Source organism: Typopeltis vanoorti, chromosome 2 (genome assembly GCF_054136105.1).
Source record: "Typopeltis vanoorti isolate ZY-2024b chromosome 2, IOZ_Tvanoo_1.0, whole genome shotgun sequence".
In the NCBI taxonomy this organism is placed as follows: domain Eukaryota; kingdom Metazoa; phylum Arthropoda; class Arachnida; order Uropygi; family Thelyphonidae; genus Typopeltis; species Typopeltis vanoorti.
In genome coordinates this window covers 16227214-16253649 of record NC_143550.1, presented here as the reverse complement: position 1 = coordinate 16253649, position 26436 = coordinate 16227214, and the positions used below count along the sequence as shown (strand labels likewise).

Sequence of the window (26436 nt, the reverse complement as noted above, 5' to 3'; positions counted from 1 at the left end):
GAGGCAATGAAGTGGGAGACAAAAAAAAAAAAAAAAAAAAAAACTTACGTCTATTTCTCCAAGGACTGGTAATTTCTTCTAATTTATGTGCCTCTGTGTTCTATTTGTCCAATCACCTATGTTTATTTCACTTTAGTTTTCTAAAATGCATAAAAAAAAGAAAAAATACACCAATGTGTTAAAATAAGGTTATATATATATATTTAGACTACTTTGTTTCAGCGTTGATAAATAAATAATAAAAAAAAATTCCAATACTGCTAAAAGACATTACTTTAAAAAAAATGCCATCTGTCTTGACTCTCTTGATGCTGCTAATAAATATGAATACGAAAATGAAATAACAATGAGTAACATTACATGAATAAAAACAAAGTTGTAGATTGATACTGCAAGCCTCAATAAAAGAGTTTAGATGCCTTTTTATTTAACTCACATGTTAAATAAAACAGAAAAATTGTCCTTCAGAATGACATGTTTAGTAACTCAATTCCCGGCATCTTTCTTCAAGATAATATACAAAACACTACAGCACTACATGATTAAGGTTGCAGCATTTATTACTAGCTTCCTATCAACAATTTTCTTCCAAATCAATCCATTATTTGTCAAGTCATCAATACTATCAAATTATATTTCAATCTTCTAAGGCCTTACTAAGTGCATCAATCTACCTAAATCTTAGTCTTCTTCTGGACTTTTCCCCCCCCTGTCAACACATTTTGTTAAGTAAGGAGTTATAAATCTCAAAGATAACTGAATACATAATACAATTCCTGCTAATCCCTCCCTTCACTGTTATCTACTCTTTCTGCTCTTAAAGAAAAAGACCTGCAACAAACCTAACTAAATTCCATATTTTTAATTGGTCATTCTTTTGTAAACAAAAGAAAATAACCAATTAAAAATACTTAACATACTGCTAATGTCCATTTCAGGAATAATTACACTGGCATTCACAATTTTCAGTAATGTGCAGATTTCAGATATATGACTTAGTAGCAATTATTTCCAAAATCCGCACACACTGAATTTTTTTGGCATTATTTCATATGAAGAATATTAAATGTTTTTAATTAATTTTACATAAGTATGATTCTGGAGGAAGAGGGATGTGTTTCCCCCATTAATAAATGATGTCTAATTTTCTAGTATAATTTCTAAAATTTATCACAGTCCAACTGCATCCAATTTTTTTTTTTATCCAGTCATAAGTCAAATTGTCTATAATACATAAACAACAAATATTTGTTAACCATTTAGGAAACACAATTAACTGACATAATACTAGCCTTTACAGTCTTAGTTGTGATAGCCATAATTATCGCTGAACTGCTTGTAGAAAGCTTTTCTACTTGGTCACAAAGTAAATTAGACAAATTACATTCTTGTTTTAAATCTTTTACCCAGACATAAGAGAAAAACAAAGTTTGCACAAAAAATATCTTCATGACTAGGCTATCTGTATATATATTTTTATATGATTTCTACCCACAAAAGGCTTTGTAAACCCATAGTACATTAACATAAGAGGGCTAGGGATTTTTTTTTCTGTTTATATAATTTATTTTTAAAATACATTTATATCTATATATATTTATATTCTTTTTTATATTCATTTTTACACAGTATTGTAATACTATTCTAGAGACCAAACACGGAACCTTTCTGGCAGTGTCCTCATCACCAGACAATGAAATTCATCATCTTCCACCTAAAGACAGTCACAACGATGCCCAAAGTGGGATACGAACCCGCATGTGGATAAAAAGTAGATATGCTAACCACTTGGCCAACCAGGACAAGACTGATAACTTATCAACCTCAGTATAATATAATAATGCAAAGCATGCTCCTTTTGGACATGTATAATGACCCATTCCAAAATGCAGCAATATATATTTCCAAAAGGAAGTGCACTGTCCACTATGGGATAATGACTCAACTGATCTTACGTGAAAGGCTCTACATATAAAACAGCTTAGGAGAAGGATTAAAATAGTATCATTTCTTGTCTATTTCAAACCAATGATTAGGTGCTACATTCAACAGCACTAAAAACTGTATACAAAACAATGATTTGTTAAAAAAAAAAAAAAGTTTCCTCTCTTTCTCTCCCCAGATCAAGTCAATATCTTATTAAATCTTTTAAACATGTTCATTGTCAATCACGCGATATCGCGTGATGCAAGTTCTCACCTCTCGGCCGATCATGGGTTATCGCGTGGATGTCGCTGACTAAATAAAAAAAAAATTGGCCACCACACAAAATTCCAATTTTCAGCTTGGCAATGAACGATATCGCGTGATGCGAGTTCTCACCAAATGGCCGATCACGTGGACGTCGCTAAATAAAAAAATTTGGAAACCACACGAAATTCCAATTTTCAGCTTGGCAATGAAAGTGTTAACACATCATGCAAAGGTGAAGTGGTGTTTATTCCAAGTTTCAAGCCTCTTAATTCACTAATGCACAAGTTCAACTTTTTACAGAACTGTCTATTCAGCAAACTCACAGTGTCACATTCTTTGACACGAGAAAAGTAGTAAGTAGAACAAAATCAGGAACTCCTCTTCCTTTCCATTGTTAGACTACTGCTTCTACTCTTCTGATCTAAACACATGCTATGAATTATACCTATTCCCTCAGCCATATAGCTGGTGGGGATAGCAATATGCTACCATACTAGGGAGATGACTATGATCAAGGTGATTTCCCATTGCCTTCCTTGCCATACTACATCCTATGTGTTCACGGGTCCAGTTTGCCTGCTTGTGGGAAGAAAACCCCCAGATAAAGGAGGGGGGGGGGGGGGGTACCCTGCTGTCCATGCCCAAGACCGGCTAACTTGGCTATGGCTAAAGAAGTTCCTTGAGTTCCTACTATGAGTAAGTCATACGAATTATCTTCACTTCGAATTATCCTTCATTCCCAACTCTATCCAAAATTCTCACTTACTTTCCAAGCCATGGTTTAATAAAAAGTGTAGAAAAGCAGTTGAAAAAAAAAATCAGCTTACAGCCTACAGTGAAGCAAGCAATAAATACAAAACAGCCATCAGCAATCCAGATCTGACTTCATAAAGGCCAATAGCAGAAAACTTGCTGAATGTCTGGCCACTTTTAGTCCCTTGCATATGCCACTGCACACACACAACTTCTACTCAATATACTTCCCTCTCATCCAGATGTCATTCTGTTACATCACCTAAAGATTAAAGCTGACCTCCATGCATCACTCTTCCTCAATTCCTACATGACCAAGGCAAATCCTCTCCTGTGGTTTAACTACAAAAAAAAAAGACATTAGCAGAATATTAATGTCTTTTTTTTTGTAGCAGACCTCACCCTACATCACTCATCAGTAGACATGCCGTGAAAAGATCCAAATAAATGTGTATCACTCTTGACCTTTCCAAAGCATTTGATCTGGCATCAACGCCTGCCAGTAAACTGCCATGCTTTGGTCTAACTGCTACTCGCTAATTGAGTAGCAAACTTTCTCTCTTTGAGCCATGCCACTAATGCAAGAGTACCTCAGGGTTCTGCTCTATTACCTACTCTATGCATAAATGACCTACTCTCAATTCAACAATAATCTTACGCCCAGCTTTGCTGATGACAGTACACTCCATTTGTCCTGCTCATTCAACAAACCTTACACTCAGGCATCCCAAGCTTCAAGATCATCTGCAGCCAGTGCCATAAATAGCAGTCTCCACAACATCCTTAAATGGAGCAATGGTAATGTCTACAGTATCACTAAAAGTCTTACTATATTTCTCAAAAAAATGGATCTTATCTCACCCACTGTTATTACCCTCAGTGATACACAAATCACTAGACAGAATCTGATCTTGCTTCTTGGATCGATACATACCATGCCACCAATGCAAGAATACCTCAGGGTTCTGCTCTATTACCTACTCTATGCATAAATGACCTACTCTCAATCAACAATAATCTTATGCCCAGCTTTACTGATGACAGTACACTCCATTTGTCTTGCTCATTCAACAAACGTTATGCTCAGGCATTCCAAGCTTCGAGATCATCTGCAGCCAGTGCCTTAAATAGCAATTTCCATAACATCCTTAAATGGAGCAATGGTAATGTCTACAGTATTACTAAGTCTTACTATATTTCTCAAAAAAATGGATCTTATCTCACCCACTGTTATTACCCTCAGTGATACACAAATCACTAGACAGAATCTGATCTTACTTCTTGAATTGATATATATCCCTACAGGTGTCTGCTGACTTAAACACGTCATATCAGTAACTTCCTCAGTCTCTAAAAAACTACTCATTTTCTAGTTAAGACACTATTTTTCACTCATCCAGCTTTTAACTCTATACAAATACCCATCTACAGAAATACTATTCATATGTTTGGGTTGATACAACCAAAACATGCCTAAAATTTCTTGATGCTGACCAAAGAAAGATTCAGCTGATAGATGATTCCCTCCCTCATTGAGACTTCAACCACAATCTCACAGGCAGTTTCAGCTATGAGCTTTTTCAACAAGTTATTCTATAGTCACTGCCTCCACTAAACAGACAGCCTACCACTTTCTGTTGGGCCTGTCAAAACATGAGCAACGGTGCCTATCCCTTCTCAATTCAACTGAAAGCACACCAAACTTGCTTCTCCACTTCCTCATTAAATCTGCCTGTATCCTTTGGAGCAACCTTCTTTATGATGTGTTTTCCAACATAACCCAACTGATCAAAAAAAATGCCAACGGATTTGTTTCTCAAAACCCACTTGTATCACACACACGGAACTGATGTAGTATAGGCTATTCTACCTCTTATATATGATATCAATAAAAAAAAAAAGTGTTTTTATCAACATACAGTGATGCTACTGTAGTTCAAGTGATCTTCGCCACACAAGCATACCACTTCATTCCATTACATCCGAAACTGTCATAACATTCACGACGGGTGTCGTTTATAGTTCCAACGGAGCTTCTCATTACCTTCGGGCTCAACTCACACAAAGTTTCAACTCTCTTGGTTGAAACTTTGTGTGAGTTGAGCCTGCCAGTCATGTAATTGAAAACTTGGACAATAGTTTTTAGTTAAATACTGTGTTTCCTGTGCAACATATGGTTTTGCTTGAGTCTATACAGCATAGTTTCTATGAGAGGGGGACATGTGATTCATTAGTTAGTGCCGTTTTTATTCCAGTTGTCTGTAATTACACTATTTGTTGAGAAATAGATTACACAGACTGCAAAAGGCTCTGTACTATTGCCTCGACGTGAACATGTTTAAACATTTTTCATGTGCTAGGTATATGCAAAACTTTTTAATGTCTTTTTTCATAAAGAAAAATCAGGGGTGCAAGTTATATTCGAGTAAATACGGTTTCACTGACAAGTTGACACCTTCTGCTGCTTCCCTTGCTCAGCTGACTTCTATGGTGTTACAATGCATAAATATACTACTAACCGAATCATTAAAATCAATTTAATAATACAATAATCAATTTTACGCTGAATAATATTATAAATAAAATAAAATATAAAATAAATTAAGTTAGATTAATTTTCTATTAATACAGTCATACCTCAAAGTTACGCGGTAGGCGGGACCAACAAAAAGCGAGTAAGTCGAATTCACGTAACTTGGGGTATAATAATAATAATTATTATTATTATTCCTGACACCTCCAAGGAATCTGAAGACTCATCGCGGGATAATTTTGCATGTAATTTATAATACAAACATACAAAATATTAGTTAATTGGGACCAAAGGTTTACAAAAACACCTATTTTTTTAAAGAAATATAATCATAATTGTAGTTTTTTTCATACATAAAAAAAGACAGTTATTTCGATGGTTTCATAAAATCTAATAGATTCGTCTGACGGCATAATGTCTTTTTCTTGTCATGCAAAATTTCTTCATAGCAAGCTAATGACTTTTTTATTCTTTCCCTTGTGGGTACAATTCGTTCCTCGTTAGAATCTATCTCCTCCAAAATCTGTAAACTTTCTTTTATGATTGTTCTTACTGTGGATTCCTGTAGATCGAACTACTTTGCTAGCTCACAAATTTTCATTCTGCCTTCAAAATCCTTAATAATGTTTCCAAAGTCAATGTTTTTCTTTTCTTGCTAGCTTTAGAAGAATCGGACTTGCTTCTTTTGGATGACATTATTATTTTTTACGTGATAAAATTTTTATCAAGAACATAACATTAAACAATCGCAAGGTTTGTAGACTATAAAAATCGTGTATGAATGGAGACCGTGCAAAACACGTCAGTGCTTGTTCACAGCATGTGCGACACTGAAAAGATATGACTAGTGGTGAGGAGTGAAGCGGGATGGGAATATGTACATATAAGAAACTGTGTAACTCTGGATTTGCGTAAGTCGGGGTCTGACTGTATTTCCATTATTAAAAACTGCCCACCACATCAGCAACTCGATTTGTAAATTTTTGGCACGTGAACATAAAAAGGTTCACCACCACTGACATAATACATCCATAATGCAGCCAACAAAAATAGGATGCAATTGTAGCTTGCAAGAGGCGACAAAGCAACTGTCTGAAGTTATGTTAGTAACTGAGGATAAGTATTCAGTAAATGATACCCAAGGCAAATATACGTATCAAGAATTATAATGTTAAGTCAGTAATTTACATTGTTGCATTGTGGACAGATGTCACAAGACAAGCACAATGGCAAACATTTACAAGGAATTACTTCAAGTTATGAAATTTTCAATTTTGCAGAATTCAAGCCAATGATTTCCATCGGATATTAATGACTGCTGAGGATAGAAGTCATTGCAACATCTCTATCTCCACTAACATATATCTGACCACTTTCCTCCAGTGTACAGTGTGTGTGTGCACGCGTGCGCGCGCACGCACACACACACAAAGAGTACCGAATTCAGCATTTTTTTTTTTTTGTGCCATACTGTACATGACAAATCTGCCCCACTGGAGGAAAGTGATCAGATGTATATTGGAAGACTGATAATCTGATGTCTGGTGACAAGGAGGTGCAACCCTAATCATGCACATCTTTTCACAACACAGAGAAAAATTATCATAATGCAGCAGCAAGGTATTGTCATGTCCCTCTGGTTGTTATTATAATACAGCATAGTATGCTTGAGTGAGTTCATTATTTTTTGTTAATATCACAGATTAAGAGATTGAGTGAGACAAAGCAAATTCAAAAATATCTTTATTTACAAACAATTAATATTAGCATAAATTTACACTAATATTTTGTTATAATAAATTCAACTAATATATACAATAATAAATTTACACTAAATTTACAACAGTGCATGAAAAATGTTTGTTTCACAAGCATTATATACAAATTTGCATGAAAATGTATCTCCTAAAGAGCCCACAATGCTTACTATCAGACTAAAAGAACATAAATACCACACAAGATTTCTTGTCTCTTCTCTTCAAGATCACAGGATTTGATGAGAATACAGTTTCTTCCACTCTAACCATAGAAATCTAATTAGCTCACACCTGTTTTACTTTGAAAGCAAACTTGTCTTAAAGAAAGAACATATTTCTTCTGTCATATCTTCTCTCCAATATAAGTTCATTTTCCATTTCCTTGAAATACAAAGATAACTTTAAAGTTCCCTTTTTCTTTGTGGAAACTTCTTCCTCATCACTGAACACAAAAAGTTTATTATTTTCAGTTCACATGAAAATATTTTTCATGTGAACTTTAACTAGAATATGTTTGTTGCATAACAAATCAAAAGTAACTGTTACTTCCAGAGTAACTATATATCACTTTTATCTAACTACAACTTAGCTTCCTTTGAAAGAAACTCGTATATTAATTTTGGAATAACTGTTTGTTTCCCTCATAATGCTCTTTTCCACCTTTTTGATGTAAGAATTCCTTTAACACTTTGAGTCCTATCGATGTAAATATACATTGATATGTATATATACTTACAGAAGGCCTAGGACTCAAAGTGTTAAACTATGTTTCTCTTCCAAACTTCCAACTTTTCAGAAGATCATCTCTGTTCTAATCAATGCAACAGCTGTTCTATTATTCTCTCAAGCTCATATCAACTTCCTGCAAGTGCACTACTATTTGGAGCAACAAGTAACATGGTGGTGAGAAGAAAGCAAAACAAAGCACTTGTTGTAAACAAGACTAGTTCTTTAAAGGCTTGAAATCATCATCAGAAAGGTCAATATATTCTTCTCTCAAAATTTTTTTTAAGTTACAGAAAAAAAATTATTAACTTTATTAAAATTACTAACAGGTGAGTCCTTTTTACAAATAAATATCATAATTAAGCAGTTTACACCAGTAAACTCTCTTATATAAAAGATTAGTAAAAAATTTCTGAATACAAGAAATAATGCATTTTCATTATACATTTAAGAAATGTTTACATGTAAAATAAAATTATAAAATTAAGTTATCCTTTCCTTTTTATTCAAATTCAACCATCACTAAAAATGAAATAATAATAATAATAATAATATGTAAGATAATTTGATATTGCTAAATAACAGATATTCTACAGCACAAAAGTGGGACATGAACAATGCTGGACTGAAGTATAGTACAGTACAGGTGGCATTATTACACCTACTACCCCATACAATACTAAAACAGCTTCTCCATTCTATGAGGATACATATCAGGAATTTGGTGATGAGGACATAACTTTGGAAAAATATAGAAGCAGATAACAAAAATCTTAGCATTGTAGAATGCTAGTTATGGGGATGAACTAAGGGCATGTAATCTGCAGTCAGGTTACATGACAAAGGAATGATATGATTGAGACATTTAAAATTTTGCATTATTTACTGGATCAACACTGAGGACATATCATATCTTATTCAAAGTACTCATACATTATTCATCTGAAAATGTAGGGTGTGTGTTGCTAATGATGTTGAATGATATGAGTTCCAGTCAGGATATAAATCAGCAACCACCAACTAGAGGTTAACTAAAACTCCCTTCTGACACTATCAGATCTAACACTGTCTCAAGTTCCTTCTGTCACACACTGGTTGAGAATGATGTCTCACAATAGCTCAATAAATTCAGTTTCAATCGTCTCACAAGAATCACTACCCAATCAATGTTCAGATAATTCTGACTGAGGTACTAGTAACAATTTTCCATGTGGCAGTGAGTTTGAAACCATCTGATATGAGTTGGAGTCGAACAAAATGAACAAGTAATCATCATGGGAGAATTTAATCATTCAAATACTGATTGAGTAGTGGTGAAATCGTGTGAGAAGAACAAAACCAAATTTATTGAGCCATTGTGAAACGACTTCAAGTTGCATGTAACAAGGAACTTGAGACCAAAGAATGTTAGATTTGATTACAGTCAGAGGAGATTTAAGTTAAAGATGGAACTGTTGTCTCTCTGGTGGATGACAGTGATCATACCACACTGACTTGGGAAGTGGCTAAATTTATGAATGATGATCCATTCAGAAAAGGTTACATGCTGAACTACGGAGTATGAAATTAATACCAAATGAGCAGTATGCTATGATCTGTTTCATGGTATCATTTATATTACAGCTTAAATGATGCAATATCAAAATATATCCCTAGAGTTCAAGGAATAATTACGGTGGGAGTGAAATGGACATGCAATCTTATTAAGCAAGAGATTCTTAAAAAAAAGATGTGGAAGGAATACTACAAGCATAAGGATGGTGTCAATTATGAAAATTATAAGAGTTACAACTATTGTACTATATGGAAAACTAAGCCTGAGCAGGAAATGAAACTGGCTCTGCAAGTTAAAGACAACCCAAAAGGATTCTACTGTATTGCAAGTAAAAGAAAAAATGAGTATGAAGGAATAACTCTACTGTATGTAGATGATAGATGTGATTGATACAGAAGAGATTGCTTAACTAATGGTGCCCATTTTGCTAAAATGCTATCAACCTGGTATATGCAACACTGAACTCACTGCTACCTCTTCACTGAATGAAGAAACTCAGGTGTATGAAGAAGAGGTGCTAAAGCTGATGCACAAACTGAATAAGAATTTGGCAATAGGGGCTAAAGGGATAACAGCATGAATGCTAAAAGTGTTCAGTCAAACTAGCTGTTCCTTTTGCCAGTCTATATAATTTGAGCCTCATAGCAGGAAGGATTCCACAGGAGTAGAAAGAATGTATAATTCCATTGTACAAGAGTGGTGCAAAGACAAACACATCAAGTGGTAGCTACTTCACTGATGGGGCCTATCCACCTATCAGTATATCTGGAGTGGTAGTGTAGATTCTGGAAAAGTAGTTATGAGCATGGATACAGAAATGGGTTGACAGAGAATCTATACTTTGCAATAATCAGAACAGGTTTACTAAGGGAAAGTCATGTTTAAGCAACTTGCTCACATTTTATAATAATGTTACCACTGAGTTAGACAAGTTGAATGGTGCACTATAACACATTTGGACTTTGGATACAACATGGAAGACTGTTGCATAAATTGGAGAATATGGGATTGGATTATAAAATCATCATATTATAGGAAAAACACAAAAAAGAGAACAATTCAACAACAAACTTTCAACATCTTTCTCTAAATCCAGAGTCATTTAATAAAAAGGTGGCACACCATTTGGCAGCTCCTATAGGAGATGACCTTGCTCTCACTGAAGACACCTCAATAAAGGTCGAAACTAGTCTGGGTAGTGGCCCTTCCCTTAATGCATAACATTATACATATCCGCAAGGAGATGTGTTTTGCATTATGGGAGATACTGAGACAGGAATGTTGGTAGGTTGCTCCACCTTTGCAAGGCGTTGCCCAGAGGAGTTTGCGCCTGAAGATACTTTCAGGCACAAACTTTGTTTGCACACACTTGGATAAAGGATTAAACTAAATTTATTATAATTCAACAGAAATGAATTCAGTCTCCAATATCACCACCATCTCAGTGCATCTCGTGCAAAACCTTATTTCTCATCTGCTTCTTCACTTCTTCATTCTACTTCCAAGGATGGCCTCTTGTTTCTTCCCTCCTTGCATTACTATGAGAGACCTCAGGGATTAAGTAAGTGACATTGGTGTTGAATTGGTGTTCTCTTTTTTTGTGTTTTCCAATAATTGTATTGACAATGGCTATGAAAATTACTCGGAAAGAAAGCAATTACAAATTTAAGCAAGATCTTTAAAGATAAAGATATTAACCTCGCAACAAAAATCAGAATTGTGAAAGCAATGGTATTCCCTGTGGTACTGTATGGATGTGAAAGTTGGATCCTGAGAAAGAGTGAAAGAAGGAAGATAGATGCATTTGAATTATGGGTTTGGAGATGCTTACTAAGAATACCAGGGACTGCAAAAGCAAACTAATAAATCAGTGATAGACAGAATAAAGCCAGATTGCTCCCTCGAAGCCATGATCATCAAGCAAAAATTGTCATACTTCGGACATATTATGCGAGCAAATGATAGTCTGGAGAAGATGATGATGGTTGCTAAAGTTGATGGAAGCAGGAGAAGAGGAAGACCAAGAATTAGAAGGGTGGATGGAGTTAAAGAAGCAACTGGAATGCGCTTGGAAATTCTGAAAGATATGGCCAGGGCCAGATCTGAACGGAGAGTGTATGTTCATGGAATCACCAGAAGTCAAAAAATGACTCGATGGAACATAACATCAACAACAATGAAACTTAGCCAAAAATTTCACAAATAACGACATTTAATGTGCAAGTGATTCCACATTATTAATATGTTATGAAGAATTCTTCCTCTTTTGTCTCGATTTTTAGGACTGGATTATAAAATATTAGCATGACATATCAAAAAAAAAAAAAAAGTGGTATATGAGAGATGCAAGTATAAGATTTATGGTAAGCAGTGGGATCACTCCTTGGTCCACTGTTATTCAATATTTAGTAATATTCAGAAGGATTTGACAGGAGACATACTGCTGTTTGCTGATGCAAAAATAGGCAGGGTAATCAGGAACATGACTGACATGTACTTGCAGAATGATCTGAATAGGCTGGTACTGTGAGCATGTGAAATTTGATGTCAGTTCAATGTTAACAAATGTAAAGTTATGCACTATGCAGTAATGAGATATGCAATGTCATATGATATTGAATTATGCTAGACAAAACTGATCAGGCTAGGAATCTTGGAGTTTTAGTAGACAGGAAGTTTAAGGGTCATATAGCAAAGATTGGTCAAAGCAATGGTCATATAGCCATTAGGAAAAAGAAAACAGGATGTCCTCTTAAACGATGAATGACTTCTAAGGCAAAGATTGAAAATACAACTTAGATGATAATTACAAGGCTGAAACGAACCTTGACATGTAAGATAAGGAAGTCATTTTGTCTCTTTACAAGGTATTGATACAACCTCAATTGCTCTACTGTGCACAGGTCTGGTTTCTGTAGTGATGCTGATACAGTGGATGGAGTGCAAAGGAGTGTTAGAGAGGATATCAGGACTGCAGAATACAAATTATTATTATTACGTGACACCTCCAGGGAATCCAAAGACTCAGCGAGAGGGGGTACTCACTCTACAACTCTCCACCTCTTAATCCACCAACTACAATGAACTACAACTACACCAATGGCACCCACCACCACTAGTATTTTTACAGACAATCACAAACATCCATGCCAACGGCAGGATTCGAACCCAAAGCCTTTTGGCTGGATATGCTAACCACTCGGCCAACCAAGCCAGCCCCATGAACTGCAGACACTAGAAAACAGGAGAAAGAGAGGTGACATGACTGAGACTTACAAACTTCTGAGAAGATCTTATAAGGATACCAATAGATGAAATTTTTCATTTTATGGAGAATGGAGAGAGGACAAGAGGGTATTAATGGAAGTTGAGAATGAATACAATCACAAATGGAGTGAAAGCTAAATTTTTCTCTCATAGAATGGTACATGATTGGAATGGATTGTCTTTGGTGGTGGTGGTGGGTACATGGTGTGTGAATGAATTCAAATAAAGGCATGACAGATAGTGTGGGTGATATGTGGCACCTCCCTTGTTGTCAGTTACTGAATACCTGGAGGCCTCTTATAATAATAAAAGGAGGGGAACAAGAGGCCATCCCTGGAAGTAGAAGAAGAAAGAAGCAGGCGAGAAATAAGGTTTTGAATGTGATGTATCAACTGAGATGCTGGTGAGATTGAATGAGTTAAGTAATGGTATGATACAATATATATGATTACAGTATATGATACAACTATGTCATTGAAGATGGACATCCCATGATTTTTCATGTAAGTCTCAATAACATCTAATTCCAGCTACTTAATTACTGGCCTCTTACTGACATGCTAAAATATATGGAAATCCATTATAACTGACACACGCCAAGAGAACAACTGTCCTATAATAATCCTCCTTGGCTGTGACAGAATTAAAACATTAATTGCATAAACCAATCATGCTATATCAGGTAATATTTTTTAATATTTAATTATTTTTAAATCTACCCTTTATCATTTATGACATTTATCTACTTAATTTTGAAGTTACTTAATACTGCCTGCTAGCAATGAGGAAGGCGATGCTATAAATATTCTTCCCTAACACACACACACACACACACAAAAAAAAGCTTGTGTTACTTTTCCAGTTTTCTTCATTATCTTATTTATGTCTCATAGCAGCTCCTAACCCAATGTATTTGAAATGGACTAAGTCTATGCTACAAATGATATGGACTAATTTATCAAGTCTTTTTCTCCTTCTGTTGGGTCCAAAAAATTGCAGTTAAACCAAATAATTCATATAACCTTTGAGATATAATCACCCAAATACACTAAATGAACCTTCTCTATATAAAACTGCTATGCATAAAAACATGCAAAGGATATTTGTATGTATAATTCTGAAAATGAAGCAAATGCAAAGATATCACCAACTGTTTTTACTGGCTTAAAAAAAATCATATATAAATTCAGAAGAAAACAGACCTGAAATGTTAGAATTCACTTCCAATCAACTTTATCACAATAATAAAAGAAAATAACAAGTCAACAGTTAAAAGATAAGATTATTATAAATCCAAAAGACAAGATACAAAGATGGAAAGAATATCTAACAAAACTGTATAATGTTTTATTTTGTTTCCTATCACCTACTCTTTCTCTTGTATGATCAGTGTTAACTCAAATAATAGAGGTATACTTCAAGAAGAAACAGTAAGTGCAATAAGAGAAGTACCTAATCATAAAATGACAGGATGTGATGAAATTTCTGCTGAGCTAATAAGAGATAGGGGAAAAGGAAGAGATTCTTTAATAGAAATAATACAGAATATATATGACATAGACATGCTACTAGAAGACTATATAAAATCTATGTTCATTAAATAAACTTCAAGATTGCTAAGGTATGGCCTTTTTTAATAATGAAATTTTAATATTATATTTTCTCTGATTCTATGGAAAATCATTATGTATGTATTTAAAAAAATTAAATACAAAATAGTATGTATTCAAGACACAAGGTAGGCAGTTGCGTGCATCTATATTTAGTCATTTTTTTGTTGTCTTGGAAATGTGTTAACACAATGTATGCATTTGCTACAGTCCATTGCATAACTTAAGTCATGGATATAATAACCATAACTTCATGAAGCTAGAAGAGCTTTTCATCAATGCCAGAGTGCCTAAAGACTCTGCCTTATCACCTACTCTTTCTTTTGTAGATAAATGAGTTACTCACAAGATAAATGAGGTAACCACTAAATGCCATCTACAGCTTAGCAGACAATAGTACTCTACACTCATCCTACTCATTTGACGGACCATATAGTACTCTGACATCCAAGGCTACAAGATTATTTACAATTAGTGTGTCGGCCTGGTTGGCCAAGTGGTTAGCATATCTACTCTCAGGCAAAAGGCAGCTGGTTCAAATTACACCATGGGTGTTTGTGATTGTCTGTGAAAATACTAGTAGTGGTGGACAGTATATGGCACTGGTGTAGATGATGATGGTAGTTGCAGTTCGCTGTAGTTGGCAGATTGAGTGGGTTTTCTCCCTCGATGAGTCTTTGGATTCCTTGAAGGTGTCACATAATAATAACAGTGAACTATACACCATCCTACAATGGGGTAAGGACAACCTTGTCATGTTCAATACCACCAAAAACAGTCTTGCCTTTTCTCGTGCAAAAGAGAGATCAAAAGCTTACCTACCGTTACCTTCAGTAATACACAAATCACCAGACAAGATCAGATCTCATTTTTTGGACTAACATTTACTTCCAGTCTTTCCTGGTATAAACATATCATACATCAATAGCCTCTTTAGCATCCAAGAAATTTGGCATCCTTTTTCATTCAAGAGCCTATTTTACAAATAACTTAACCATATACAAATCCCAAATCCATCCATGTTTAGAATAATTCTCCCGTGTTTGGGGGTGGTGCACCCCAAATCTTAACGCCACCCAGAAGCGAGTAATTAGGCTCATAGATGATCCCTCTCTTATGGATTCATTCTAGCCCTTTATTTCACATGCTCAGTGTTTCAGCACTGCTCCAGTGAATTGGCAACCATCATTCCTCCACTTTCTGTTGTGCCTGTTAATATAAGAGCAGCAGCTGCTCAGCATCGCTTTACTGTGCAACTGCGAGCACATCACACCTGCTTCTATTCTTCCTTTTTTATTCTGTCTACCACTGTCTCTGGAAGAGCCTTCCTTGTGAAGTATACCCAAACAACTACAACCTGCAGGTCATTTAAAAAAAAAAAAAAAAAAAAAAAAAAACTGCCTCAGTCCTCATCTGCATCCCACATACACAGCAATTAATAGGGCTTTTGACCTCTCGTTGGGATTAATATATAAACAATATCTTAAGCACTGATCTCCTTGTCATTCAAAAAGGTTAAGAAAACTTTGTAAATGCAATACTACCAAAACAGTCTTATTTCATTTTCTCCATTTTTTTCAGATCTCACTTCATTTCCCCTACTTTTTATACTGGATCTCCAAGCACAATCAGACCTCTTTACAGATGACTTACACCACTAACTTTTCACGTGCATAGCTTCCTTGGCTTACAAGAAAAACTCAATGTCATTTTCTTAGATGTATGATATGCAAATCAAAAATTTGTCTAAACTTTACAACAATGCTCTTACATATGAAATGGTGCATTACTAAAAATGCTCAATGCTATGCACAAAATGGCAGTGACTGTCCTCCTCTGCATTATTCAATGAAACTTTCACTCTTCTGGTTCTGCCCAATGACTTTTCTATCATTTTCTTTTCTGGCAACCATCATTCCTCATTTTAAAACACACAAGCAGCCGCTATTTATGAGTATACAGTTCAGCTTCGAACTTACCAAACTAACTTCTGGTTGCCTCTTTAATTCAATCTGTCATTGAATATATATATATATTTAACTACTTGAAAAACTGCTAGTGATTAAATGTAAACAGAACTACACTTATCGATAATCTGCATTGCAGTTTAACAGTATGACACTTATCACTTTCAATGCGTGAATGGTTTGCTAACACCTGCTTAACCGATTGGTGAACTCGCTCAAGATAATCCAAATATCTCAATATAAGTTGGTTTTTTCTTTACTGGAAAAAAAAAAAAGAAAACAATCTAATTACATACAAAAGAACATTATAAATCATTTTATGATGAGTGTTTCATCTGATATCTTCCACGTACCAATATTTACATGCACAAGTAAGCTATTCCTAAAAGAGTTATGCACATGTGCACAAAATTTCATTTAAAAAAAAGGGGAGGCAAATAAGAAAGCTGCTATCTACATACTTCATAATTTAATTTACGAAATTTAAACATATTAAAAAAAAATTGTGCAATACATTCATACAGAAAATACATAATTTCTGACTGACAACACACTGCATCTCTCGTCGAAGATATAAATGGCTTTTTTTTTTTTTTTATTCATGTGGGGTTCCCTCCCCCTCATTCCTTGACCACCCCTAAGGACTGGTTGAGTCCTCCTAATGAGGGATTGAGTACTATATCCTATGGATTGTCTTTGGTGGCAGGTTTGCTGGCCCTGTGTTCACAGGGCTGGTTTGTAGGATGAAAAACCCCAAGTAAACTGGGGAGAAAAACCCAGCTGTCCATGCCCGAGATTTCTTAGCCTATGGCTAAGAAGGATCCTTAAGCTCCTCACATTGTCGAGGGGGATCAAACCTAGGACACTCCTTCCCCAGGCATATGGTTGTGAAGTGCATAGCAACTAGGCTAACCATGCAGAGTTATAAATGGTATAAAACTTATAATGATAAGACCAAGAATGAATAAGCGAGAACATGGTGTGATGAAATACTAACAGATCATAACCTGCTGTTTAATACTTTCAGTCAAGAATAAAGCTCTTTTCAGAAAGAGAAGAGCTTAGTCATGGCTAAGTCTTTGAGAAATCCTATTGTTGGCGAGTGTACAGAGAAAATCCACAGTAAAACTAGTTATTAATAATGTAGGGTTTTCTTTTTAATGGATGATGGTTTTCAGTTCCCATTCATGTTTTCCTTTATTTCATGTGAAAAAATATTCTCAGTACTTTGGCCAATAAACCCTGCTCCTTACTTCCAGATCCAGCTAACTGCCTTGTTGGCTGACTGGATAGCATCTCGTCTCTTCAACCAGGAGAGTGAAAACTGGGTTCAAATCCCACTGTGTCATGATTAATTGTTAATGTCTTTCAGCAGAATTATGATTCAATGCACAGTAACATGCTGGCCCTGGTTGGCTGAGGGGGTTAGCATATCCGCTTTCCAGCCAAAAGGCTGTAGGTTCGAATCTTGCCATGGATGTTTGTGATTGTCTATGAAAATACTAGTGGTGGTGGGCAGTAGATGATGCATTCACTGCAATTCAGCAGAATTATAATTCAATGAACAATAACATGCTGGCTTGGTTGGCTGAGGGGTTAGCATATCCACTTTCCAGCCAAAAGGCTGTAGGTTCGAATCTTGCCATGGATGTTTGTGATTGTCTGTGAAAATACTGGTGGTGGTGGGCAGTAGATGATACATTCACTGTAGAGTAGGTGTCCTCCCTTGATGAGTTTTTGGACTCCTTGGAGGTGTCACGTAACAATAATAATAAACATGAGACTACACTGTTTACTTGGATCTATGCTTACCATAGAAAATTTGTAAATATTTTTGTCTCTTGTGCAAGGTCCATGGATTAGGTGTAATCGATGTGTAATCTGACGTATTTTCTTAAAGAAATCTGATGATTTCTCTTACCAAAGAAATAAAACAAACCGATAATGCATTAGTCATCTAGTCACTTAACACATTTGTTGCAAATTAATCTGTTAATGCTTCCTTATGTGAATGAAACCACTTAGTGTTAAAAATTATACTGTATCTCAATCCATAACAGCTGGTTGAATAGATAAAATAATGCATGGAAAATTTAGAAAGGACAGAATGGAGTCCACAACAATGTGGCAAGTCAAATAAGGATGGATGATCACAATTAGCCAAATTGCTCTATTGAAGCAAATCAAAGGCATTTTAGAATTTGTAGATAAACAACCTCCAATATGGAAGCAGCATTTAGGATGAATCTGAATTTTTGTAGTATACATAGTCGATCACAGATTTAAAAAAATGCCTGAACTAGTATACCTCAAATTTCCTGGATGCCGAAGCAGGTTTTGATATGTATAGATTAAAAGATATATTTCGGTGATTACACCACATTTTTTATTATTCAGTTATACAAAATACTGAAATAATAGTTCCCAACAAGTCATCATCATCCTCTTAAAAAACCAGGAGGCTACAAAATCCATTGCTCTTGCGGGATTTGCTACGTAGGACAGACAGGAAGATCTGGAGAAATACACATGGCTGAACACCAAAAAGACGTACAATACAAAAGAGAACAAAAAACAGGTCTTGCTTTCCATACCACTTCCACTGGACATGATGTACTCTGGCAAAAAACAACAATGTCATACATAGAAAACAACAGTTATATAAGAAAATTTAAAGAAGCTGCTAATATGCTAAAAAACCCAACCCAATGCAATAAAAATCAAGGTTTGATTCTCCATCAAGTGTGGTCAGCGCTAATAAAAAATCTACCTCAATCTGAGCTCGGACTGTATGAACGAGAACAAGAACATGTGACATCGTCCAGTTTTGTTCAACGTCAATAACGTTTTATATCTGCATTCTGTTACTTCTGTTATTTGAGTTTATGAATAGCCAGACAATTATGATTTGTATTTATTAATTCTTTTGTTTAAACTTTAAGTTATACTATTTACCCCCTAAAGATGTAAATCCTACAATTTACGAAACTTGTCGGGAACTATTATTTCAGTATTTTGTATAACTGAATAATAAAAAATGTGGTGTAATCAGCGAAATATATCTTTTGAACCAATTAGCCACAGAAGTCTATGCCTGCAATGTATAGATTAATTACATTTATTATTATTATGTGACACCTCCAGGGAGTCCAAAGACTCATTGAGAGAGAGTGTGCCAACAGCATCGAACAATTGATCTCCTTCCAACTACTAACCGCGCTAAACTTGCTCAACGTTTTGTAAACCATTAGTAGCAGAGGCTCTACCAATCGACCAACATTTAATAGACAATCTGTTGAACAGATTGTCTAGTCAGATTTACTTGTCTAATTAACTGCATAATCATTCAAATTACATTGCTTTCCATTACATTACTTAAAAATAGTGACATTGCTAAAAACAGTTCAATGAGAGTTAACTGTAAATAACAATATATACACACACACACATATCAAATTGAAAAATAAACGTTGACATTATCTTTTACTTTGGATGATACTTCTCCTAGAGATACAGTGCCTTCACTTCAACACAAAGCGGTTTCAAAATTTGCAAATGGCAAAAACGAGCCGTTCTTGAATAAAGTATAATCGGTTAATCTGTTATGTACAACACGAACAAAGTTTTCCATTTATGAAATGAAGTCTAATACATTATCAATGCGATTCTAATGATGAACTTATTTTCGTGTCTCAAATTAAAGTAAACTTACCACAAATTCATAGAACCATTGATCTATTTGGAATTCTTACAACATGCAACACACATGCAATCATTAACAGTGATGCACATTCCTCAGTGGACTGTATAACAACATGCCAATTTTTATATATATTATTTACATAAATTCTTTGTTATTTACAATTAACCTTCACTGAACTGTTTTTAGCAATGTCGCCATATATACATACACACACACACGCAATTATTAACAGTGATGCACATACTCTGTATAACAGGCCAATTTTATAACATTTTTTTTTCCATATCAGTACTCTTCACAATAATAAATCCATAAATTTAAATTGCAAGCAATTACAAAGTTGCTATTCAGATGAATTATCTTTCAAATTCAGGCTCTTATTCAGTACTGCCATTTGTTGAAAAGTAAAGCTTTCAAACTTTCGAGCATTCACATAATTTCTACTCGCTTCAAAAAAATAAAATAAATAAAAAATCGAGTTCAAATGATAGTTGTCTGTTGACGACACATTGTATCTGAATCAACATACCACAAAACCCTGTCACATATTAAAATGTCCATTAATCGAATGCTATATTCATTGGTAAACGTATTTCGATGTGCAAATTTTATATACATAACACTATAAATCCATTTCCTTCACAACTTTTAAAACCGTTGTTTTAAAGGTATACGAAAAGACCATACCAGAAAATCAACAAAATCAAATATAGGTCCTCAAGCTCTGGAAAGATGTCATGTAATAATAATAATAATAGTAATAATATTCCTGTTCTAAATTCCACTTTAAGCCACTTTTATTAACCTTCAAATATTATAAGAAATTCTGTATAGAGATTGACCATCTTAGCAAGACAGAGCCTTCAGTTCAACACAAAGCGGTTTCAAAATTTGCAAATGGCAGAAACAAGAGCTGTTCTTGAATAAAAATATAATCGGTTGATCTGTTATGTACAACAGAAACAAAGTTTTCGATTTATGAAATGGAGTCTAATACATTATTAATGCGATTCTAATGATGAACTTATTTTTTTTTTTTTTCTCAAATTGAAGTAAACTTACCATAAATTCGTAGAACCATTGATCTATTCAGAATTCTTACAACACGCAATTAAACTCTCGCTACCAGATCAAAATCTAAATCACAGCCTCGATCCAGACTTTTCCTATTACTTTTTCTCTCGTAGAGAAGTAAAACTAAATATTAACGAGGGAAAAAGTAAATACTTGGTAAGATGATGATATTGACAGAAAGATTGAGAACACAATTCGAAAACTTTGCAGACATGCAATCAGGATTTAGGAAAGATAGAAGCACAATTCAACAAATTTTGACAATGCAGTTAATAGCAGAGAAAGCTAGGGGGGAAGGGGAAGCATATAATCCTGCTTTGTCGATTTTCAGAAAGTATTTGACAATATCGACCAGAAAGTGACATTAGCAGTGCTAGAATCCAATGGAATTGATAGAAAACTAATAGCTATAGTAAGAGATGTTTACAAGAATGCAGTTGCAGCAGTTAGAATAGGTGATGATTTGGGGAAATGGTATAGAACAAGCAGAGGTACTAGACAGGGGGAACCAATATCGCCAAGCATTTTCATCGCACATTTAGAAAGAGCAGGGGATGAAATGAAGGGAGATGTAAAAGGAATATCAGCATATGGGATGAGAATTAACAATCTGGGATTTGCAGATGACATTGCGATTATGGAAAAAGATGAAAGAGAACTACTAAAGACATTGAAACTATTAAATGAGGAAGGAAAGAGATTTGGACTTGTTATAAACTTGGAAAAAATAAAGACAATGGTATTTGATGAGAAGAACATGAAAAAAAAGATACAAGTGGATAAAGATACAATTCATATAGAAAATGTAGAACAATTCACATATTTGGAAAGTAAAATGGCATATGATAAAAAAATAAATAAATAAGCTAATGCCTTTTTATTCCCTTATGGGGAGTAGCCGAGGCCGTTATACCCTATATAGCTTTTGGAGACTGAATGGGCAGATCAATCTCCACCAGTAGCCAATCAGAGATAGCTTGCCCATGTAACTAATTATACGCGGCCTCTGGTGAAGAGACCAGCAAACAAGTGCTGTCATCACTTGGTACCTAACCCTAACAGGATATGTTAATCTGAAATTATGTGGGTACTACGGTTGAATTTCTTGAGTTTACGGGACGAAAATCCCGAGTTTCTGGGAAAGAAACCGCTTTCCCATGCCAGAGATCGATTAACTAGGGAACCGGTCGAAGATAGACTTAGAAAAAGTTCCTCCATTTGGCGATTAGACTTGAACCTATGTCTAACTTCGAGGAACAAGCACCACTTCCACTGAGCTACACATGCCTGAAAAAACCTTATCTCTGTATGATACCAGCTAACTCACCTTTAGTTGAAAGAGACGATGAAGTTTCCTCACGTCAAGGAGAATCGAATCCAGATCTTTCCGACCAATGGGCTTCGTCTATACCGACTGAGGTACGAAGGCTCATGACATATGATTGCAAAGGGAAGAACAAATCTGAAGGCCATGGATAACATCTGGAAAAGTAAAATGATCAGCATGCAAACAAAACCAAGAGTGCTGGAAACATCCATCTATAGCAGTGTACTGCATGGATCTGAAATGTAGGTAATAAATAACGAATCAAGAAAAAGAATTTTGGCATTTGAAAAAACTTGTTACAGGAAGATTCTAAGAATAGGATGGGTAGATAAAATCAAAAATGAAAAGCGCTATCGGAAGATGCAACGAAAGGAGAATGTAATATAGAAGATTGTAAAGCGGAAGCTGTAATTATTTAGACACATCTGCAGAATGAGTGAGAACTGAAAGATAAAGACATTCATATTTGGTATTATGAATGGTGTAAACAGAAGAGGTAGATCACACAGAGAATAGATAGACGACATAAAGGACTGGTGTGGAATGGATGTGCAAAAACTGCAACACTCTGCACTGGACAAAGAAAGGTGGAAGGGGATAGTGGAGATAGATGATGACTAGGTCAAAATCTAAATTACAGCTGCAGTCTAGTCATCCTGTTACTTTTTCCCTCCTGGAGAAGTAAAACTAAATATTAAGGAGGGGAAAAAGTAAATAATTGCTTTAAAAAAAAGCGAGTTATTATGGATACCAGACTGTAGAAAAATTTCTAACAAAACATCATGTAATGGAGAAGGCCTCTTACTCCAAAAGGAGTAAGAGGCCTACTCCATTATTTTGTGGAACAGATCATACGCGTTATTTGTAAATAAATCATCGAACTGTTGATTGCTAAACACACAGTGAACGTGTAGTTAATTAACACTGAGGTAAATAGATTCAAAATTTAACCTAAGCCTTTACAAATCAGTGGAAAGTTAATGCATTTTTTTGAGTATTTATTTGCATTTTTTATGTCTTACCGAAATTTTTGTTCAATAGATTTTTTTTTTACTTCAGGAGAAATTTAGGTTTAACGGAGACGAAAAAAATTATCCGAAACTGCGAATAAAAAAGGGGTAAAAGAACTTGAAAACGAGAAATAGAAAGGACACCTAGCTAAATTTTTCAAAATGTCGGAAATTTTATCCATGTACCTCTTAGATAAATTAAAAGATTTAAATTTAGACATTAAAAATTTGAGGAGACAAGGACACAATAACGGAGCGAATATGAGAGAAAAACACAGCGGCGTTCAAAGGGACTTATCGAATATTAACCATCGATCACTCTTTGTCCCGTGCGCAATACACCCATTACATTCGGTGATCGCTGATGCTGCTCAAGTTAATACTGAAACAGTGACGTTTTTAACACTATACAAAAAAATTCTTTAATGCTTTGACTAAACGATGGGATGTACTGTAAAAAAGTACACAAAAAATTGCACTTAAAATTTTATCTGATACTAAATGGGAACTCTTCATTCGAGTATATCATCCAGGTGGTGACATTGAAAAAATGAAGGAACCATTAGTTTATACGGGAATTGTGATGAAGGAAGTGGAGGTGAATAGTCTATTACAGAACCTTAATGTGAATACATCTGTGGGATTGGATGGTATACCGGCACGGGTCTTGCATGAAGCGGCTAAGGAATTATCAGTGCCCTTGACCATGTTGTTTAATCTGAGTCTCGGGTCTGGCTTAGTCCCGAAGGCGTGGAAAGAGGGGAAAATAGTTTCACTGCATAAAGGAGGATCCAAGACTATGGTTGCAAATTACCGACCGATCAGCATATCAGGAGTCGTTGTCAAGGTCTTGGAGAAAGTAGTCAAGGGAAAAACACAGGAATGGATTGATGAAAATGAGATACTGTACAGAGGACAGCATGGCTTTGTGAAGGGTAGATCATGCCTCAGTAACTTTCTCAAGTTTTATAACAAGGTGACGGCTGAACTGGATAAGGGAAATGAGTTTACAGTGATACTGCTGGACCTGGCAAAGGCGTTTGACAGGATACCACATGGAATTCTAATCCGTAAACTACAACATATGGGAATGGATATTGGGTTGGTGAGATGGATAGCTGGGTGGTTGATGGAGAGATATCAAAGAGTAGTTTATTCAGGAGTAGAGTCCAAAAGACGGCCTGTGACTAGTGGTGTGCCGGGTTCTGTTCTTGGACCACTGCTGTTTAATCTGTTCATTAACGATATAGGGAACGGTCTAAGTGGGACAGTTCATCTGTTCGCTGATGATGCAAAGTTGGGTAGGGCGATAGTGAATGCAGAAGATGTCAAAGTCTTGCAAGATGACTTAGATAGATTGGAGTTCTGGACTAAGGAGAATGGATGTCAATTTAATGTGACAAAATGTAAGGTTATGCATTTCGGAGTGAAAAGATTAGCAGCAGTATTCCACATTGGTGGAACTGTACTCCAAGATATTGATGAGGCCAGGGACTTGGGAGTGTTGGTGGATAGAGAGATGAAGTTTAGGGGGCACATTGCGAAAGTAGCTAAATCAGCTCATCAACTCACTTGGTTGTTGAAAAATACCTTGACGAGCAGAGACAAGCAAGTTATAGTACCTCTGTACCGAGCCCTGATAAGACCTCATCTCGACTACTGTGCCCAGATTTGGTCACCTCAGTTCCTTCTTGATGGGGAGGAGGTGGAGAGGATCCAGAGGCGAGTGACTAAGATAATAGCAGGTCTGTGGAATGAACCATATGAGAGCAGGTTGAAGATTTGTGGGTTGCAGAAACTAGTTGATAGGCGGAAAAGGGGAGATATGATTGAGACATTCAAATTGCTAAAAGGATTCTATGGGATTAATATAGAGGATATTTTTGAGATCAGGACTGGTGGTGGGAGAACTAGGGGACACCCATGGAAGCTGGGAAAGAGCGTGGTTAGCAGGGGTGTTAGAGCTGGGTTCTTTACTTTTAGAGTGGTAAATGAGTGGAATAAGCTGCCAGAGTCTGTTGTGGGTGATATGACAGTGAGCGAGTTCAAGGCAAGGTATGATAGATACTCTGACAATGTTGAACAGTTGTGTGGACATGATGTTTAGGGCCTCTCTCGATGAGTCTAAGGACTCCCTGGAGTAGCCCGTAGTAATAATAATAATATTGGAGAAGTTTTAGATTCTTTTGTGGAAATTTATGATAATATTCAAATTGACGACAATAATACAAAATATGAAACAAAAACATTAGCTTTGAAAATTAAAGATTATGTATTTCCGTTTTCACTTATAATCTTCTATGAATTTTGTGCAGGATCAATGTAGTGGTTAAAATGGCCTGGTTAGCGAAGCGGTTAGCAAATCCGCTCTCTAACCAAAAGGCTGCGGTTCAAAACCTGCTGTGGACATGGATGTTTGTGATCTTCTGTGAAAATACTAGTGGTCAGTAGATAGCAGTGGTGTATATGATGATGGTAGTTGGTGAACTGAGTGGTGGAAACGAAGAGTTGTGGAGAGGGTTCCTCCCACGATGAGTCATTGGACTCCCTGGAGGTGTCACGTAATAAATAAATAAATAATTCTAACTCCCTATTAGGGAATAAAAGGCGTTAGTTGATTTTTTTTTTTTTTTTGATAATTCTAACACAAATTTAAGTGGATCTATAGACGCGTTACATAATGCAATCGACTTTACTGAAGAATTTATAATAATAATTTTTTTTTTTAAACATTTTATTATGTCTCAGTATAAATTACATACAATAATAATATTTACAATATTTACAATAAGGTTTATACAGAATTTTTGAATTTAGAATATAATAATAATAATAATAATAATTTTTTTTTTTTTTTTTTATAAACGACTTATTTGTTTTTGTTTTTACAATGAAAATGATAAGGTTTACTATCACACAGAGTATCTGCACACACACAATGAAAAACATATTATCTTTTCT

At 35.3% G+C, this 26436-nt stretch overlaps 1 long non-coding RNA gene and 1 pseudogene across 5 annotated transcripts in view; one reads left to right on the top strand and one right to left on the bottom strand.

Annotated features, from left to right (window-relative positions):
• LOC150108846 (ELAV-like protein 2 pseudogene) overlaps nucleotides 1-21191 on the bottom strand; it is an 84054-nt pseudogene extending 62863 nt beyond the window's left edge. Inside the window, exons 1-2 of one of the 4 annotated variants that reach the window (XR_016550066.1) lie at nucleotides 21127-21191; nucleotides 49-140 (exon numbers count right to left, since the gene is read on the bottom strand). The product of XR_016550066.1 is annotated as an ELAV-like protein 2 pseudogene, transcript variant X3 (transcript). The remainder of the gene's footprint in view (nucleotides 1-48; nucleotides 141-21126) is intronic. The other 3 variants (XR_016550063.1, XR_016550067.1, XR_016550064.1) reach the window with 3 other exon arrangements.
• Nucleotides 7222-25823, top strand: LOC150108845 (uncharacterized). Its single transcript, XR_016550068.1, has 3 exons — nucleotides 7222-8291; nucleotides 13315-13466; nucleotides 25791-25823. It is a non-coding gene; the product is annotated as an uncharacterized LOC150108845 (long non-coding RNA).
• Nucleotides 25824-26436: the final 613 nt, after the last annotated feature.